The sequence below is a fragment of the Hypanus sabinus genome, chromosome 6 (genome assembly GCF_030144855.1).
Source record: "Hypanus sabinus isolate sHypSab1 chromosome 6, sHypSab1.hap1, whole genome shotgun sequence".
In the NCBI taxonomy this organism is placed as follows: Eukaryota; Metazoa; Chordata; class Chondrichthyes; order Myliobatiformes; family Dasyatidae; genus Hypanus; species Hypanus sabinus.
In genome coordinates, this window is record NC_082711.1 from 116251524 (window position 1) to 116272212 (window position 20689).

The window sequence follows — 20689 nt, forward strand, 5'->3', positions numbered from 1 at the left end:
AAATGTAGCCCATCCCTTTTGTACAGGTCATACCTTCCCCAGAAGAGGTCCCAGTGATCCAGAAATCTGAGCCCCTTCACCATGCACCAGTTCTTCAACCATGCATTTATCTTCCAAATCATCCTAACCTTACATTCAGTGGCGCAGGACACAGACAGCAATCCAAGGATTACTACCCTGGTGGTCCTGAGTTTCAGCTTTCTCCCTAGCCCTCCATTTTTCTTCCTTTCTCATTTCAGCTACTTTGAGATCCAAGTTTTGTTATCTCTAAGCTTCAGCACAAATGTGCTGTCCTGGCAGGCCTCCACCTTGCACATTCCATCATTTCAGCTCTCTCATTTAAAGCCCTGGGGCTCACGCCCTAACCTGGGCTGTGCTGCTTCCTCATTACTTCTGAGTTTGCTGATGTACAAAAACTTTTGATCTGGCATTGCCTTAATAACATTTTTGGATATCCCCATCGTACACTTTGCCACAGCTTTATAACTGCTCTAGACCGACAGCCCTCTATGATCACTGTACTCTTTCAAAGTGACCATTTGCAGAGTTTCCTTAAATGTCACCATTGCCACCATGTATTCAACAGCCGGGTTCTGGAAATCCCTGAGTATTGCTCTGCTTAACACTGCTGCTCAATGTTAGCTGCTTTACACTACTGCTCAATGCTAGCTGCTTTACACTACTGCTCAATGCTAGCTGCTTTACACTACTTCTCAATGCTAGCTGATTTACACTACTGCTCAATGCTAGCTGTTTTACAATACTGCTCAATGCTAGCTTCTTTACACTACTGCTCAATGCTAGCTGCTTTACACTACTACTCAATGCTAGCTGCTTTACACTACTGCTCAATGCTAGCTGCTTTACAATACTCGATGCTAGCTGTTTTACTTCTCAATACTAGCTGCTTTACAATACTTCTCAATGCTAGCTTCTTTACACTACTGCTCAATGCTAGCTGCTTTACACTACTGCTCAATGCTAGCTGTTTTACAATACTGCTCAATGCTAGCTTCTTTACACTACTGCTCAATGCTAGCTGCTTTACACTACTGCTCAATGCTAGCTGCTTTACAATACTCGATGCTAGCTGTTTTACTTCTCAATACTAGCTGCTTTACAATACTTCTCAATGCTAGCTTCTTTACACTACTGCTCAATGCTAGCTGCTTTACACTACTGCTCAATGCTAGCTGTTTTACAATACTGCTCAATGCTAGCTTCTTTACACTACTGCTCAATGCTAGCTGCTTTACACTACTGCTCAATGCTAGCTGTTTTACAATACTGCTCAATGCTAGCTTCTTTACACTACTGCTCAATGCTAGCTGCTTTACAATACTTCTCAATACTAGCTGCTTTACGCTACTTCTCAATGCTCGCTGCTTTACATTACTGCTCAATGCTAGCTTCTTTACACTACTGCTCAATGCTCGCTGCTTTACATTACTGCTCAATGCTAGCTTCTTTACACTACTTCTCAATGCTCGCTGCTTTACAATACTTCTCAATGCTAGCTGCTTTACACTACTGCTCAATGCTCGCTGCTTTACAGTACTTCTCAATTCTAGCCGCTTTACACTACTTCTCAATGCTAGCTGTTTTACTTCTCAATGCTAGCTGCTTTACACTACTGCTCAATGCTAGCTGCTTTACACTACTTCTCAATGTTAGCTGCTTTACACTACTGCTCAATGCTAGCTGCTTTACACTACTGCTCAATGCTAGCTGTTTTACTTCTCAATGCTAGCTGCTTCACACTACTGCTCAATGCTAGCTGCTTTACACTACTGCTCAATGCTAGCTGCTTTACACTACTGCTCAATGCTAGCTGCTTTACAATACTCGGTGCTAGCTGTTTTACTTCTCAATACTAGCTGCTTTACAATACTTCTCAATGCTAGCTTCTTTACACTACTGCTCAATGCTAGCTGCTTTACACTACTGCTCAATGCTAGCTGTTTTACAATACTGCTCAATGCTAGCTTCTTTACACTACTGCTCAATGCTAGCTGCTTTACACTACTGCTCAATGCTAGCTGTTTTACAATACTGCTCAATGCTAGCTTCTTTACACTACTGCTCAATGCTAGCTGCTTTACAATACTTCTCAATACTAGCTGCTTTACGCTACTTCTCAATGCTCGCTGCTTTACATTACTGCTCAATGCTAGCTTCTTTACACTACTGCTCAATGCTCGCTGCTTTACATTACTGCTCAATGCTAGCTTCTTTACACTACTTCTCAATGCTCGCTGCTTTACAATACCTCAATGCTAGCTGCTTTACACTACTGCTCAATGCTCGCTGCTTTACAGTACTTCTCAATTCTAGCCGCTTTACACTACTTCTCAATGCTAGCTGTTTTACTTCTCAATGCTAGCTGCTTTACACTACTGCTCAATGCTAGCTGCTTTACACTACTTCTCAATGTTAGCTGCTTTACACTACTGCTCAATGCTAGCTGCTTTACACTACTGCTCAATGCTAGCTGTTTTACTTCTCAATGCTAGCTGCTTCACACTACTGCTCAATGCTAGCTGCTTTACACTACTGCTCAATGCTAGCTGTTTTACAATACTTTTCAATGCTAGCTTCTTTACACTACTGCTCAATGCTCGCTGCTTTACATTACTGCTCAATGTTAGCTGCTTTACAATACTTGTCAATGCTCGCTGTTTTACAATTCTTCTCAATGCTAGCAGATTTACTACTGCTCAATGCTAGCTGCTTTACAATACTTGTCAATGCTCGCTGTTTTACAATTCTTCTCAATGCTCGCTGCTTTACACTACTTCTCAATGCTAGCTGCTTTACACTACTTCTCAATGCTAGCTTCTTTACACTACTGCTCAATGCTAGCTGCTTTACACTACTGCTCAATGCTAGCTGCTTTACACTACTTCTCAATGCTAGCTGCTTTGCACTACTGCTCAATGCTAGCCACTTTACACTACTTCTCAATGCTGGCTGCTTTACAATACTCAATGCTAGCTGTTTTACTTCTCAATACTAGCTGCTTTACAATACTTCTCAATGCTAGCTTCTTTACACTACTGCTCAATGCTAGCTGCTTTACACTACTGCTCAATGCTAGCTGTTTTACAATACTTCTCAATGCTAGCTTCTTTACACTACTGCTCAATGCTAGCTGTTTTACAATACTTCTCAATGCTAGCTTCTTTACACTACTGCTCAATGCTAGCCGCTTTACACTACTGCTCAATGCTAGCTGCTTTACAATACTTCTCAATGCTAGCTTCTTTACACTACTGCTCAATGCTAGCTGCTTTACACTACTGCTCAATGCTAGCTGCTTTACTTCTCAATACTAGCTGCTTTACAATACTTCTCAATGCTAGCTTCTTTACACTACTTCTCAATGTTAGCTGCTTTACACTACTGCTCAATGCTAGCTGCTTTACACTACTGCTCAATGCTAGCTGTTTTACAATACTTCTCAATACTAGCTGCTTTACGCTACTTCTCAATGCTCGCTGCTTTACATTACTGCTCAATGTTAGCTGCTTTACAATACTTGTCAATGCTCGCTGTTTTACAATTCTTCTCAATGCTAGCAGATTTACACTACTGCTCAATGCTAGCTGCTTTACACTACTTCTCAATGTTAGCTGCTTTACACTACTACTCAATGCTAGCTGCTTTACAATACTCAATGCTAGCTGTTTTACTTCTCAATACTAGCTGCTTTACAATACTACTCAATGCTAGCTTCTTTACACTACTGCTCAATGCTAGCTGCTTTACACTACTGCTCAATGCTCGCTGCTTTACAGTACTTCTCAATTCTAGCCGCTTTACACTTCTTCTCAATGCTAGCTGTTTTACAATACTTCTCAATGCTAGCTTCTTTACTTCTCAATACTAGCTGCTTTACAATACTTCTCAATGCTAGCTTCTTTACACTACTTCTCAATGTTAGCTGCTTTACACTACTGCTCAATGCTAGCTGCTTTACACTACTGCTCAATGCTAGCTGTTTTACAATACTTCTCAATACTAGCTGCTTTACGCTACTTCTCAATGCTCGCTGCTTTACATTACTGCTCAATGTTAGCTGCTTTACAATACTTGTCAATGCTCGCTGTTTTACAATTCTTCTCAATGCTAGCTTCTTTACACTACTGCTCAATGCTAGCTGCTTTACACTACTTCTCAATGTTAGCTGCTTTACACTACTACTCAATGCTAGCTGCTTTACAATACTCAATGCTAGCTGTTTTACTTCTCAATGCTAGCTGCTTTACAATACTACTCAATGCTAGCTTCTTTACACTACTGCTCAATGCTAGCTGCTTTACACTACTGCTCAATGCTCGCTGCTTTACAGTACTTCTCAATTCTAGCCGCTTTACACTTCTTCTCAATGCTAGCTGTTTTACAATACTTCTCAATGCTAGCTTCTTTACACTACTGCTCAATGTTAGCTGCTTTACACTACTACTCAATGTTAGCTGCTTTACACTACTGCTCAACGCTAGCTGCTTTACACTACTTCTCAATGTTAGCTGCTTTACACTACTACTCAATGTTAGCTGCTTTACACTGCTGCTCAATGCTAGCTGATTTACAATACTCAATGCTAGCTGTTTTACTTCTCAATACTAGCTGCTTTACAATACTTCTCAATGCTAGCTGCTTTACACTACTGCTCAATGCTCGCTGCTTTACAGTACTTCTCAATTCTAGCCGCTTTACACTACTTCTCAATGCTAGCTGTTTTACAATACTTCTCAATGCTAGCTTCTTTACACTACTGCTCAATGCTAGCTGCTTTACACTACTTCTCAATGTTAGCTGCTTTACACTACTGCTCAATGCTAGCTGCTTTACACTACTGCTCAATGCTAGCTGCTTTACAATACTCAATGCTAGCTGTTTTACTTCTCAATACTAGTTGCTTTACAATACTTTTCAATGCTAGCTTCTTTACACTACTGCTCAATGCTCGCTGCTTTACATTACTGCTCAATGCTAGCTTCTTTACACTACTTCTCAATGCTCGCTGCTTTACAATACTTCTCAATGCTAGCTGCTTTACACTACTGCTCAATGCTCGCTGCTTTACAGTACTTCTCAATTCTAGCCGCTTTACACTACTTCTCAATGCTAGCTGTTTTACTTCTCAATGCTAGCTGCTTTACACTACTGCTCAATGCTAGCTGCTTTACACTACTTCTCAATGTTAGCTGCTTTACACTACTGCTCAATGCTAGCTGCTTTACACTACTGCTCAATGCTAGCTGTTTTACTTCTCAATGCTAGCTGCTTCACACTACTGCTCAATGCTAGCTGCTTTACACTACTGCTCAATGCTAGCTGCTTTACAATACTCAATGCTAGCCGCTTTACACTACTTCTCAATGCTCGCTGCTTTATAATACTTCTCAATGCTAGCTGCTTTACACTACTTCTCAAATCTTTCCTCTTTGACGAACTGTTTGGTTGCCCTTCTGTTAATAATCACTTATGATACTTGTGATATCACTTGTGACAAGTTAATAATCAGTGTGTGAAGAGATTTGAAAAGTATTTTTTAAAATTTTACTGCAAGATATATAAAAACTGCACAAATAGAGTTATTATTGTACCTTAAATAAACTCAGGACCTCCTGAAGGGTTTCACGTTCAGTATGTTACTTTTTTAATGCAGCACATGCAATTTTATTAGGGAATGTGGCACCCATTTGTTGCCTACTATTCGTAGTGAACTGCTCTAGCAGCGCCTTGTAATACTTTGTAGAGGAAGAATCAAAGTACATGGTCTGCTGTCTACTGTAGAGCCATGCGATCAATAGGACACAATTCTCACCATCAGGCATGTGTCTAGCTGCAGAGAACTAAATAGTATAGCAACAAAGTGCAGTAACAGTAGGATAAGTAGTGAAAGACAGCCTAAAAATTGCCATCCACAAATAACACAACCCAGGTGATATGGATGTCAAAAAAAGAGCTGAACAAAACTTCCCTAAAAACACTGACAGATGAGCATCACCTGCCCCAATCTTAAAAGTTTCTAATGTGTTTTCATGTTCCTAACTTCAAGAAATAATTAAAATGCTTAAACTATTAAGAAATAATAATTAAAATTGTTTAAAATTATTTTCTTAAAAGGTAAAAAGGGCATTTAAAATGCTTCAAATAAAAATATTATTTTATTGGAAGTAGCTTATTTTTCTTCCTCACTGTCCTACACTGCTCATCCAAATGAAAAGTCTTGCATATTGTTTATCAGATGTAACCCAATGCAGGATCTGAGAGCAGATCTCTAGGGTAAGTACTGGCAATGTTAGTGGCTTTGATCTGTCATTAGGTCCATATTTCAGTTAGTAAGTCTGGTAGGTCCATATGTGTGCAAGGACTCAAAACTGGTTTGTAATTATTCTGAGAAAATCCAGCAAAGCCTGCATCAAAATTAGATCTACATCATGGTGTCAACCAACCTCAATAGAAACTGCTTGACCTGCTATAGTCCATCAGTGGTTTGTATTTTGATTCCAGCATCTGCAATCACTTGTGTCTTCTGCACCAGTATACACTTAGATATTCTTCAACATCTTTGTTTCTTCTAAAAATAGGGCAATTTTACCCTGACATGTACCCTGTTTCTTATCAACTAAATTTCTGCTGCATGTGAAATTAAAACAGAGAATGTTGCAAATAAATCAGAGTGGACTGCTAATTTTAAAAAGAGGTAGACTAATGATTTGGATGTTCAATCGATTCATGCCTCTTTCACTCTTTATTTCTATTCCTAGTATTTCCGTTTGATTCTTCCTGTGCTTAGGCAGTCCCTTTGTGTTGAGAGTAATCTGATTCCACTCCAATTCTGTGGGTTCTGAAGTGGCTGATGAGACCTTTGAGGGGTCTATAGGTTGTTCAACATGGAGCAGAAGGTATCTAATGAGTGGGGTATTGGATAGCTTGGGAGTTGATGCAATCATTCCACTGTTTTTGCAGGTTTCCATGTATCGCAACAGAGACCTTAGATTCTTAGCACTTTACTGGGCGTTCTGTTTTGAATGAGCTTAGCTTCCGATTTCTCACTAAAGTTAGGATCCAGCTTTAGTAATGCTCACAACTGCTAATACTGAACAACTTTCTGTGATTTGGGAATATACATAATATTGTAAACAAACAAAGGAGGTTTAAGCTGCTCAGTGAAGAAAAGACTGTGGAGAAAACTTGTTAAACAGAGCAAGAGATGTAAACAGTGGAAAAATGAAGAAAGCAATGTCAGGCAAACTCAGTCTTCAAAGATCACTGGTGACTTTCCCAGAAATGAGTCAGAAATACACTGAGAGATTCCTAAGTGCTGCCTGCTTTTTTAGCAAAACACAAAGTAAGTGAGAAAATTAAAGGATAAGATTAGAGTAAATTAGAAATAATATAGTATATAAAGGGAACGTTGTAGAATTGACAGCAATTCAGTTGTCTGTAAATTCTACTAAGTTCTGAAAGCTGTCCTCAACTGTATTTGGAGAAGTACATTTTTCTTTTTCTTAAAGATCTGGCGGAACACAGCATGTTTACATGACAGAATTCATTGCATCTCAAAGAAATTCTCTGCATACAATGTGCAGCAACTTGGGATTTCCACCCCTCATCACCTCCCCCCACCAGAACTTTTAACTATAGCAGCAAATCACCTGAAGGTATTGCTTGGAAATAAATGTTAAGTATGACTCCCATGGGCTGTAAGTTCTGACTACAATTCCACAGTCTGCACCACTGACATCCTATCCATTCTCTGATGCATGAATTATGGATATTCCATTATATTTTCACTTGTGAAATCAACTCTTGCATAATGAATTAAAATACAATGAGGTACTTAAATTCTCTGTCCAGGAATTATACGTATGTCCGTAGGAGCAATCTTGGTCAGGATTCTAGTTGATGAAATTTGAATTTGGTTAAGGATTGTAAAAGTTATAAACAGAAAACATTTTAAAGGTAAGATCAGAATCAGCATGAAGGTAAGTATTTCTTTATAATCGGAAAGTATGCTCCAAATTTTTAGATTTTTATCAGCTAGGAACTATTCAAAATGTAATTTAATATTTTCCAACTTCCCACGTCTTGCTCTGAACACTTATATTGGGATGCAGTTTTATTCAGGACTGGAGATTTTGTTTTTCCTTAACCCAGAGTACTGAGAGTAAGTGTGGTATTAGCACTGAGTTTTAGGTAGAAGTCAGTAAGTGGTTCCACATGTAATATAGTGCTGGCTGAAATTATCGCTTTGCGAAGATAATGTCCTATATTCCTACCCAAGGCACCCTTCGTCATGTTGTGTGGACCTACAATCATGCTAAATAGGATAGCTTCAGAATAGATCTACCTAGTCAAAACTGTCCATCCATAAGGCAATGTGGAACATTCGAAGCAGCAGAAATGTACTCGACTGTAATCTGTAATCTCATTGGAGTCAGGGGATCAATCCCTGTGAAGGGGATCAACAACGGAGTCAGGGGATCAACAACGGAGTCAGGGGATCAACAACGGAGTCAGGGGATCAATCCCTGTGAAGGGGATCAACAACGGAGTCAGACAATCAATCCCTGTGAAGGGGATCAACAACGGAGTCAGGGGATCAATCCCTGTGAAGGGGATCAACAACGGAGTCAGTGGATCAATCCCTGCGAAAGGGATCAACAACGGAGTCAGGGGATCAATCCCTGTGAAGGGGATCAACAACGGAGTCAGACAATCAATCCCTGTGAAGGGGATCAACAACGGAGTCAGGGGATCAATCCCTGTGAAGGGGATCAACAACGGAGTCAGGGGATCAATCCCTGTGAAGGGGATCAACAACGGAGTCAGGGGATCAATCCCTGTGAAGGGGATCAACAACGGAGTCAGGGGATCAATCCCTGTGAAGGGGATCAACAACGGAGTCAGGGGATCAATCCCTGTGAAGGGGATCAACAACGGAGTCAGGGGATCAATCCCTGTGAAGGGGATCAACAACGGAGTCAGGGGATCAATCCCTGTGAAGGGGATCAACAACGGAGTCAGGGGATCAATCCCTGTGAAGGGGATCAACAATGGAGTCAGGGGATCAATCCCTGTGAAGGGGATCAACAACGGAGTCAGGGGATCAATCCCTGTGAAGGGGATCAACAACGGAGTCAGGGGATCAATCCCTGTGAAGGGGATCAACAACGGAGTCAGGGGATCAATCCCTGTGAAGGGGATCAACAACGGAGTCAGACAATCAATCCCTGTGAAGGGGATCAACAACGGAGTCAGGGGATCAATCCCTGTGAAGGGGATCAACAACGGAGTCAGGGGATCAACAATGGAGTCAGGGGATCAATCCCTGTGAAGGGGATCAACAACGGAGTCAGGGGATCAATCCCTGTGAAGGGGATCAACAATGGAGTCAGGGGATCAATCCCTGTGAAGGGGATCAACAATGGAGTCAGGGGATCAATCCCTGTGAAGGGGATCAACAATGGAGTCAGGGGATCAATCCCTGTGAAGGGGATCAACAACGGAGTCAGGGGATCAATCCCTGTGAAGGGGATCAACAATGGAGTCAGGGGATCAATCCCTGTGAAGGGGATCAACAACGGAGTCAGGGGATTAATCCCTGTGAAGGGGATCAACAACGGAGTCAGGGGATCAATCCCTGTGAAGGGGATCAACAACGGTGTCAGGGGATCAATCCCTATGAAGGGGATCAACAACGGAGTCAGGGAATCAATCCCTGTGAAGGGGATCAACAACGGAGTCAGGGGATCAACAACAGAGTCAGGGGATCAATCCCTGTGAAGGGGATCAACAACGGAGTCAGGGGATCAATCCCTGTGAAGGGGATCAACAACGGAGTCAGGGGATCAATCCCTGTGAAGGGGATCAACAACGGAGTCAGGGGATCAATCCCTGTGAAGGGGATCAACAACGGAGTCAGACAATCAATCCCTGTGAAGGGGATCAACAACGGAGTCAGGGGATCAATCCCTGTGAAGGGGATCAACAATGGAGTCAGGGGATCAATCCCTGTGAAGGGGATCAACAACGGAGTCAGGGGATCAATCCCTGTGAAGGGGATCAACAACGGAGTCAGGGGATCAATCCCTGTGAAGGGGATCAACAACGGAGTCAGGGGATCAACAACGGAGTCAGGGGATCAATCCCTGTGAAGGGGATCAACAACGGAGTCAGACGATCAATCCCTGTGAAGGGGATCAACAACGGAGTCAGGGGATCAATCCCTGTGAAGGGGATCAACAACGGAGTCAGGGGATCAATCCCTGTGAAGGGGATCAACAACGGAGTCAGGGGATCAATCCCTGTGAAGGGGATCAACAACGGAGTCAGGGGATCAATCCCTGTGAAGGGGATCAACAATGGAGTCAGGGGATCAATCCCTGTGAAGGGGATCAACAACGGAGTCAGGGGATCAATCCCTGTGAAGGGGATCAACAACGGAGTCAGGGGATCAATCCCTGTGAAGGGGATCAACAACGGAGTCAGGGGATCAATCCCTGTGAAGGGGATCAACAATGGAGTCAGGGGATCAATCTCTGTGAAGGGGATCAACAACGGAGTCAGGGGATCAATCCCTGTGAAGGGGATCAACAACGGAGTCAGGGGATCAATCCCTGTGAAGGGGATCAACAATGGAGTCAGACAATCAATCCCTGTGAAGGGGATCAACAACAGAGTCAGACAATCAATCCCTGTGAAGGGGATCAACAACGGAGTCAGGGGATCAATCCCTGTGAAGGGGATCAACAACGGAGTCAGGGGATCAATCCCTGTGAAGGGGATCAACAACGGAGTCAGGGGATCAATCCCTGTGAAGGGGATCAACAATGGAGTCAGACAATCAATCCCTGTGAAGGAGATCAACAACGGAGTCAGGGGATCAATCCCTGTGAAGGGGATCAACAACGGAGTCAGGGGATCAATTCCTGTGAAGGGGATCAACAATGGAGTCAGACAATCAATCCCTGTGAAGGGGATCAACAACGGAGTCAGGGGATCAATCCCTGTGAAGGGGATCAACAACGGAGTCAGGGAATCAATCCCTGTGAAGGGAATCAACAACGGAGTCAGGGGATCAATCCCTGTGAAGGGGATCAACAACGGAGTCAGGGGATCAACTACGGAGTCAGGGGATCAATCCCTGCGAAGGGGATCAACAACGGAGTCAGGGGATCAATCCCTGCGAAGGGGATCAACAACGGTGTCAGGGGATCAATCCCTATGAAGGGGATCAACAACGGAGTCAGGGGATCAAGCCCTGCGATGGGGATCAACAACGGAGTCAGGGGATCAATCCCTATGAAGGGGATCAACAACGGAGTCAGGGGATCAATCCCTGCGAAGGGGATCAACAACGGAGTCAGGGGATCAATCCCTGCGAAGGGGATCAACAACGGAGTCAGGGGATCAATCCCTGTGAAGGGGATCAACAACGGAGTCAGGGGATCAATCCCTGTGAAGGGGATCAACAACGGAGTCAGGGGATCAATCCCTGTGAAGGGGATCAACAACGGAGTCAGGGGATCAATCCCTGTGAAGGGGATCAACAACAGAGTCAGACAATCAATACCTATGAAGGGGATCAACAATGGAGTCAGACAATCAATCCCTGTGAAGGGGATCAACAACAGAGTCAGGGGATCAATCCCTGTGAAGGGGATCAACAATGGAGTCAGGGGATCAATCCCTGTGAAGGGGATCAACAACAGAGTCAGGGGATCAATCCCTGTGAAGGGGATCAACAATGGAGTCAGGGGATCAATCCCTGTGAAGGGGATCAAGAACAGAGTCAGGGGATCAATCCCTGTGAAGGGGATCAACCCCTGTGAAGATGCAGTACAGGGAACTTGCATGCTCCACAGCAAAGACAATGTGCAACAGATGACACAAGGAAATTTATAAACAATAATCAATTTGAGGCTCTGCAGTCCTACTGCACCTATTAGTGCACGTTGGTGGACAATTAAACAGATAATAGGCCCTAAAACCTGAAAGGTGATGCTTTCACAACCATGTTCAGCCAGAAGAGGGAAATGGATGATCTGCCACCGCTTCCTGCTTAGATCCCCAACATTACAGAAGCCAGTCTTCAACTAATGTGATTCACCCTATGTAATGTTAAGGAACTCTTGTAAGAAATGATGCTGAAAAGGCCAAAAGATCCTATAACATCCTAGCTGCAGTACTGAAGAACAGTCCTCCTGAACTAGCTGCACTTATAGCTAAGCTGTTCTAGTACAGTTACAGTTCTGGCAACTAACTAACCATGTGGAAAGTTACTTAGGAATACCGAAAAATAAAACGGTAAAAATCCAGTCCAAGGAGTTATCATCTAGACTATACACAATCATTAGCAAGTGGTGGAAGGTATCGTTGATTATACCATCAAGCTGTAATCATTCGCCACTAACCTGATTGTCAAGGTCTGGGTTTATCTGTTCCACTTGACTCAGCCTCTTCATACCTGTCCTAGAAATATGAATCAAAGAACTAAATTTCAGAGGCAAAGTGAGAATGAGTACTCTTGACATCAAGGTAATACTTGACTGAATGTGGCATAGGAAGACAGAAGTTAATGAGTATCAAAGGGAAAGGGGAAGGTTCTGCCTGTTCGGCGGTACACTAGGATAACACTGCAGGAATCCCTTATGGCACTGTCCTAGGCCCAACTAATGCAGTTGCTTCATCAATGGCCTTCATCCTATCAGAAGGTCAGAAATTCAATTGTACTTGCAAATGAAGTAGTTGAACCAACATGCAGCAAGATGTGGCTCTCAGCCAATTGCAGATTTCTTGGTTCATCTAGCGCTTCTGGTTAGGGTAGACTCTGAATGATTTTATGGGAACACACTTGTCAACGACTCGACTGTCTTTATAAAGTCTGTGACAATCATGTTCGGATCCTCTGATGAGTCACTGAACATGGCCCCATCCACAAACTCAAAGCCACCCTAAAGCCGCTTCTCTGCCTCCGGGGGACCACTTTGTTGTCCTTACTTCTGGAGCCTTGCTCTTTAGCCTCTGCCTGTATGCAAGTAGGAAGAGGCCAGCCAGATGATCGGCTTTCCCAAAATACAGTCTAGGGAGGCATTCCTAATCGTAGTATACAGTGGCTGAGTGTGTTGGGACCCCTTGTGCTGCAGGTGATATATTGATGTCATAAAATACATTGTATGAAAAAGATGAGATTCCAATTTTACTGAAATAAACTATGGCTCAATTAGTGATATTCTTCCCTTTGAATCACAATGTTGTGAGTTTGTCTTTTTCCATTAATAAGTAGAAAAATTAGCCTGGTATTTCAGTGCATCATTTTAAACCAGCAGTTCAGTCATTTGAATGTAAACTGTTGAAGAAGTTGGAGGAAAAGGAGCACATGGTCCTATATTAAAGAGAAAAGTTGACTATCTAGGTGCCTCGCACACTATTTATGATGCTGTTTATGAGAACTACTGTTGCCTCTGGCTGCCATGAGTATAGAATGCAGATGAGTAATTGCCTGTAGTATTTCATATGCTGGAATAGTGAATAGATATCAAAAGTAATTCACTGGCAAAAGAGCCCTTTGGTAGGTCCAGGTTATGAAAGATTCAACCTACTTGTAAGTCATACTTCTTCAAAAATCCCTATGTCTAACACAGGGATGTTATAAATGCTTAAAGCAGAGAACCTCCTCCATACAGTTTCCATTTTGGACATGACAGGAATGCTCACACTTCAAGAATATTTCAGTACCGAAAGTATTCTGGTTCTGGTTTGAGTAAATGAAAGCAAGTATATGATTGCAACGTTCCTTTTATTTATTAACTTTCTACAACTTGGTATCATTGCCAAAGGAGGATCTATTGATCTGAAATTTACTGTTACAGTGGTGAGCCACCTTCTTGAATTGCTGTAGTTCTTCTGAAGACGGTAATCCTGGACTTCTGATTGATAGGAAGTTTCAAGATTTAAACCCAGTAATGATAAAATGGAGATTATGTTTCTCATCGCCCAGGGGTTGTAAGACTCTGAAGGGAACCTGCAGATGGCGGTCTCATGTACTGTTTGATCTTTGTTTCCTTGATTGGGGAAGTTGTGGCTTTGCGAGGAGCTGTTTGAATGCCTGGGGATATAACTGAGGTAAATGGGTGCTGATTTTGGAGAGAATGTGTATGAATCAGACGGCCCAATTTGTCCTGAGAGATGTTGGGGTTGCATTCATACAGGCAAATTGGTAATATTACATCAGAGTCCTGACTTGTGCTTTGTAGATGGTGGAAAGGCTTTGATGTGTCAGGAGGTGAGTCACTTATTATAGGAAACTCAGCCTCTAAACTCTTCTAATTAGCACAGTGTTTATAATGAATCATCCAGAATTTTGATTTTGACAATGACAGTAATAACATTGAATATCAAAGACAGGTCAGAAGTTGGATTCTCTTGTTAGAGATGATGTGGCACTTTTGTGTCAAGAATATTATTTGTTACACATCATTCCATGCCTGGATGTTTCATTTTATTCATTCTGGAGATGCAGGCTTCATAGGCTGAGATGACATTTATTTGCTCCCCTCTGATTGCCTTTGAGAAGGTAGCAGTGAGCTGCAGTCCCTGAGGTGTGGTATACCCACAATGGTGTTCCGATCTGGCGACAAAGTAAAATAGAAGAAGTCCAGGTACAACCTCCAGAAATCCATCTCACAGTTGAATAGCAATTCTGGACCAAACTTGAATCATTGGAAGTTACTCGACAGTTGTGGCAGAGCTTGAATGCTATCTCCTCCTGCAAAGTGAAACCAAGCAACATATGTGACAACAAGGTTTGACTCTTAGATGAGCTCAATGTCTTTTATACTCGCAAGACAGACAGATGGCATGTTCTTATGCCATTAACACAAAATGTTTTTTTTATTCAAGCATACATCATCTGTCCATTAATAGATCGATTAGTCATTCTAATGACCTCTCCTTGTTACCTCATTCACACACCACATTCTTTGGGCTTACAAAGTATATTAAAGTTGACATATAAACAATAAACCAGAATCCAGCAATCAAGGCACTTGCCAGACATTCTCAGTGTTTACTCTACAGGCTTCACATGTTTCAAGATCAGAAAGTGTTAAGTTGTCTTTGATCTGACAGACATTCATTCAATGTTTTACAAAATCTAATATGCTACAGTAGAGAGGATTTGACCATTTGAAATCTTTTTATTAAGGACATAAAAAAAGCAACATTGATAATGTCGTGCTGCTCATAATGTTACCCTGAAAACTGTTAAGAGGGGAGTTATATCCTAAAGGTGCATTCTCTAACTTGTTGTATTTATTACCTGAATAAAATAGACAAAACTGAGTTATTCTGCTTGGTTACCTATAAAGTACAGGTACTCCACAACAAGTTTATGCTAATTCATAGGTGTCCTGTCCGACTGGCTTTGCTCAAGGTTTTGATCAAAATGAGTTGGAGATTGGTCAGGTGTCAATTAATCACACAATAATGTCACAACAAATTTGACCATTAATGTGTCTGTTTAACATGAAGTTGACTCTTACCTCTGTATCAATCTCAAGTTGCTTATTCAGTGAAAGGAATTACTTTAAAGCTTTCATGAGAAAATATGGATTTTATCTTTCTTACACTGGATTTCACAATGAAGATGTTATTTGGCAGGACTTGTTGTTCTTTACTGATACATTACAGAGTCTTTAAATTTCAAATATCTGGCAATAGTCTCTATGTATTATCAAAAGAAAAAAAGAACATGAAATCGTGTTAGAGCAGTTTGATTCATTCTTTTAGTTTGCTGAAGATCAAAAATCAAGGCTCAGACATTTAATTCTCAAAATTAAGAATGTGAAGTATTTTGCAATAACTTTCACTAAATTCTTTCCTATTTTCTGTCAGTGACTTTATAAATATGTTACTACAGAGCCAATCCCTCAATCCCTATTGACAGAGAGGATTTAAATGATTTAAAAATCAATGTGCCTTTAACCCTAAATTTGTTATTTTGTTTTTTTTCAAGACAGGAGATACTTAAGATAGAAAGGATGCTTTTGATAGTAGTGAGATGTCAATGGCCATTAGGCTAGTGTTGAGCCTTATATTATACACCTTAAGACCTAGCTATCATTTGTACCCTGCTCCATTCTACAGAAGGCCATGGAATAGAGGTGTCTAAGACAGCCCTTGCCAAGCCTACTATAGTTGGTAAACATGGCCATAGCACGAGTGCATTGGACTGAACATTTCCCAGTTCAGTAAGCCATTAGCATGCAATGTAATTCTTCCTTTTGAAGACTGTAAGGTTCACATCATTCTGATGAAATCCCAGGAGGATGTTTATTGGTTGTGTTATCAAGTTTTAGTAGAAATGCTAAAATGTGACCCTAGTTATGACACCATTTCAAGAGAGGAAATCTATTTTCCTTCTGGCCTGCTTGAAATTGCACCTGAATCAACTTCATCAACAACGTATTAAAGTTTATTTTTTGTACTTGCTATGCCGTTCTCCACCCACCTTATATGTGTTGGACTTGTTTTGGACTCTTCTACCCTAGGAAAACAACTGTGACTAGCTATGAAGCTCACGGCTTTTAAACCTCTTATAATGTCACCATCTCATCTCCGTTACTTCAGAGAAAACAGTCTGGAAAAGACATGGAAAAGAATCATAGAGGCATATTAACCAATGCAGACAGATGGGACTTGCCTGCTCATTGCAGCTGGTCTGGGACATGATTTTGGACAGCTATTGTCTTTTGGCCACCCTATAGCTTTTCTTGTATAGGTCAGGTCACCAGATTTTAATATCATGGATTGCCATTTCAGTTATGAAGATCAAAATAGTATCCAGTTCAGAATGCTTGCTGTAATAGCACTTATTTTCAATCTTACTTGTTCACCAATTGGGCAGAAACTATGCCATATTTTCACTGTGGTATGAATTGTAAGAAAATTGCCAATGTTAATTGGAAAGGTCAGGAAGCTGATGAATGTAAGAAAGAAGAAAACATTAGCAACAATTTTACAGATATCATGACAGACAGAATTCTCAAGCTGCAACGATGCACATACTAGGAAGGGTATGCACACACAAAATGTTGGAGGAACTCAACAAATCAGGCAGTGTTCTTGGAGGGGAATAAACAAAAGACATCTTGGGCCAAGACCCGTCATCAGGACTGTAAGGGAAGGAGATAGAATTCCAGTCCTGATGAAAGGCCAGTGACCAAAATTTCAACTGTTTATTCCCCTGCATAAATGCTGCCTGACTGGCTGAGTTCCTCCAGCATCTGCAGAATCTCTTGCATTCATGGATGGGTACTATTTAACATGAAATCCGTGCAATATTTGATGTAACATCATAATTACTTGATGAAGAATTTTGTTCCGTTCTCTGATATACCATCAGGAGCACAAAGTTTAAAATTTAAGAAGAAACATTGGGAACTTTGAATGCATGGAACTGTAGAAGGTTTATTCCTGTGAGATTGCAAAATAATCAGTTGAAGTAAGAAAGCAGAAACCAAATTGAACATTCAATGTTAAAATCCTTAGGGATTAATTAGTGCAAGAGTTTACTTTTACTCCACTGGTCCAAACCTGGAACAGGCTGGTTATTCATGCATATTTATGACTGAAGTTCTGCACCAATGAGTGTGAGGTTTAGGGTAAGATATAATTCATTATTATTCTGGCTTAGTTAACATGTATAATTAGTAGATAAGGTAAAATGATCAAGGGGACTAGTTGACCAGCTGTCAAGCAGCATATACTCATTAGTATCCTGCTAACTGATAACAAATTTAGGACCCCGCCACCCCCTTCCCCCAATTGATCATTCCAATATAGATCTTCTCTTGTTCTAAATTGAATTCCAGATTGTGACAAGAGTGATTACCCTTGATGTAGCAGTGACAGTGAGCATCCTGAGTAAAACTGAAGTAAATAGGACTGTGGAAAAAATTCCTCCAAAGTTGTAGTCATATTCAAACAAAGGAGGATTAGTTCTTGAACACCAATCATCACAGCCTTAAGACATTATTGCTGGTGTTACTCAGGGCAGTATCCATATCACAAACATTTGCAGCTGTTTCATGAATGATTTATAGCTGTACAATGATCCAGAGCTATACAAGTAGTCCAGGTGCAGCATACAGAAGGCTATTTTAAGCCTGAAGAAAGAATTCCTGTTGAAGTTAGAGACAGAATCTGATACACATCAGCTCTGGCAGTGTTTGCAGGCCATTACTTCCTACAAAGCAAAATCTAACATCATGAATGGCTGTGATGCTTCACTTCCAGATGAGCTCAATGATTTTTGTGCCCACTTTGAAAGGGAGAGTACATCTGTCTGAATCCCTGCAGTATCTAATGATTCTGTGATCTCTGTCTCGGAGGCCAACATCAGAACATCTTTCAAGAGGGTGAACATTTACAAGGCATCAAGCCCTGACAGTGTACCCGGTAAGGTCCTGAACACCTGTGCCAATTAACTAGTGGGAGTGTCCAAGGACATCTTCAATCTCTCACTGCTGCAGTCAGGGGTCCCCACCTGCTTCAAAAGGATGACAATCATACCGGTGCCCGAGAAGAGCAGGGTGAGCTGTCTCAATGACTATCACCCAGTGACACACAAATCTACTGTAATGAGTGCTTTGAAAGGTCAGTCATGGGTAGAATCAATTGCCTAAGCAAGGACCTGGATCCACTGCTATTTGCCTGTCACCACAATTAGTCTTCAGCAGATACAATTTCACTGGCTCTCCACTGAAGCTCAGAGGCCTTGGGTCACCTGGACAATAGTAATACCTACTAGTTGCTGTTTACTGACTACAGCTCAGCTTTCAACACAATCATACCCTCAACTTTAATCTAAAAGCTCCCAAACCTGGGCCTCTGTACCTCTGTCTGCAACTGGATCCTTGACTTACTCACTGGGAGAACATAGTTGGTGCAGATTGGAAATAACATCTCCTCTTTGCTGACAATCAACACTGGTGCACCTCAAGGATGCATATCTAGCCTACTGTTCTACTCTCTCTACACCCACGATTATGTGGTGTAGAGAGAATAGACAACTCAAACACTGTCTATAAATGTGCCAGTGATACAACTATTGTTGGCATAAGTTCAGATGGGGACAAGGAGGTGTGCAGGAGTGAGATGGATCAGCTGGTTGAGTGGTGTTGCAACAGCAACCTTGCACTCAACGTCACTATGACCAAGGAACTGATCATGGACTTCAGAAAGGGTAAGTTGAGGGACACACACTAGTCCTCATCAAGGGATCTGAAGTGGATAGGGTGAGCAATTTCAAGTTCCTGGGTGTCAAAATCTCTGAAGAGCTATCCAGGGCTCAACATATTGATGCAATTACAAAGAAGGCATGCTTGCATGAGGAGTTTGAGCAAAATCATCACCATTTGGTAAAGAAGGGTGACTTGCACAGGATCAGAAAAAACTGCAGGAAGTTATAAATTCATCCAGCTCTATCATGGGCACGAGCCTCCCTGGCATCCAGGATACCTTCAAAAGGTGATACTTCAAAAAGGTGCCTTTCATTAGTAAGGACCCCATCAGACAGGACATCCCTTTTCTCATTGCTGCCATCAATGAGGAGGTACAGGAGCCTGAAGACACACACCCAACATTTCAAGAACAGCTTCTTACTCTCTGTCATCAGATTTCTGAATGGACAGTAAACCCATGGACACTGCTTAGTATTTTCCCTCTCTTTTTGTACTGCTTACCTAATTCTTATTTATTAATTATTTAATATATAGATACTTACTGTAATTTAAAGTTTTTATTATTCTGAATTGCAAATTACTGTTCCTTCAAAACAACAAATTTCCCAACATATGTCAGTGATAGTCAACCCGATCCTGAAGGATGTTCCTTTCATTACAAAATCAGAAATAGAAGTGTTCTCTAATGTTTGCACAATCCTCAGTTCCATTCACAACACGTCAGCAAATGAAGCAATCCAAGTTTGAATGCAGCAAGGCCTTGACAAAGTTCAGGTAGAGACTGATAAGTGGTAAGCAACATTTACACCACACTAGTGCCAGGCAATGACCATGTCCATAAAAGATACTAGTTCAAACAGAGAATGGGCAGCGTTCCCTGCATTAGAAGTATCTGCACGACACACTTAATAGCTGTCACGACATGACAAAAATGTTTTTCTGAAGCCTCTTGTGGCATGTACATAGCCAACTCCCTTGTACACTGGAAATGTTTCAGTCCTCTGCAAAGCACAGTGTCTCTCTGAGAGACCCCGAAAGGGTGGTGGATATGAAATTAATGAAAGATGTGATATGAACTAATCATGAACTAACAAGGCAGTAGGGAATTATTACAGAACAGGATGGCAAGGTTGTGAGAAGGGGAGGCAACAATCTGGAGGGCAAATGGTGTGAGAAGGTTGAAACAATTAGAAATTATGAAACTATGTTGATATTATAACCATGACAAAATCTTGAATTTGAAAATGTGACAAATTTGAACTCAATCCTTAAGTAGGAGAAAATGTAGAAAAGATTCCCAAGTTACCAGGGCATCCTTCCCAGAACTGGGTGAATAGAACTGCACACAATACTCTGTGTAGTCTCACGAATTGCTGTAATGTGACGTTGAACTCTCAAATATAAGAGACTCTGCAGATGCTGGAAAT

General features: G+C 41.5%; 1 protein-coding gene across 2 annotated transcripts in view; it reads left to right on the forward strand.

The window, feature by feature from the left end:
• Positions 1–20689, forward strand: part of LOC132395774 (bile acid receptor-like) — a 117084-nt gene that overhangs the window by 30048 nt on the left and 66347 nt on the right. The window lies entirely within an intron of this gene.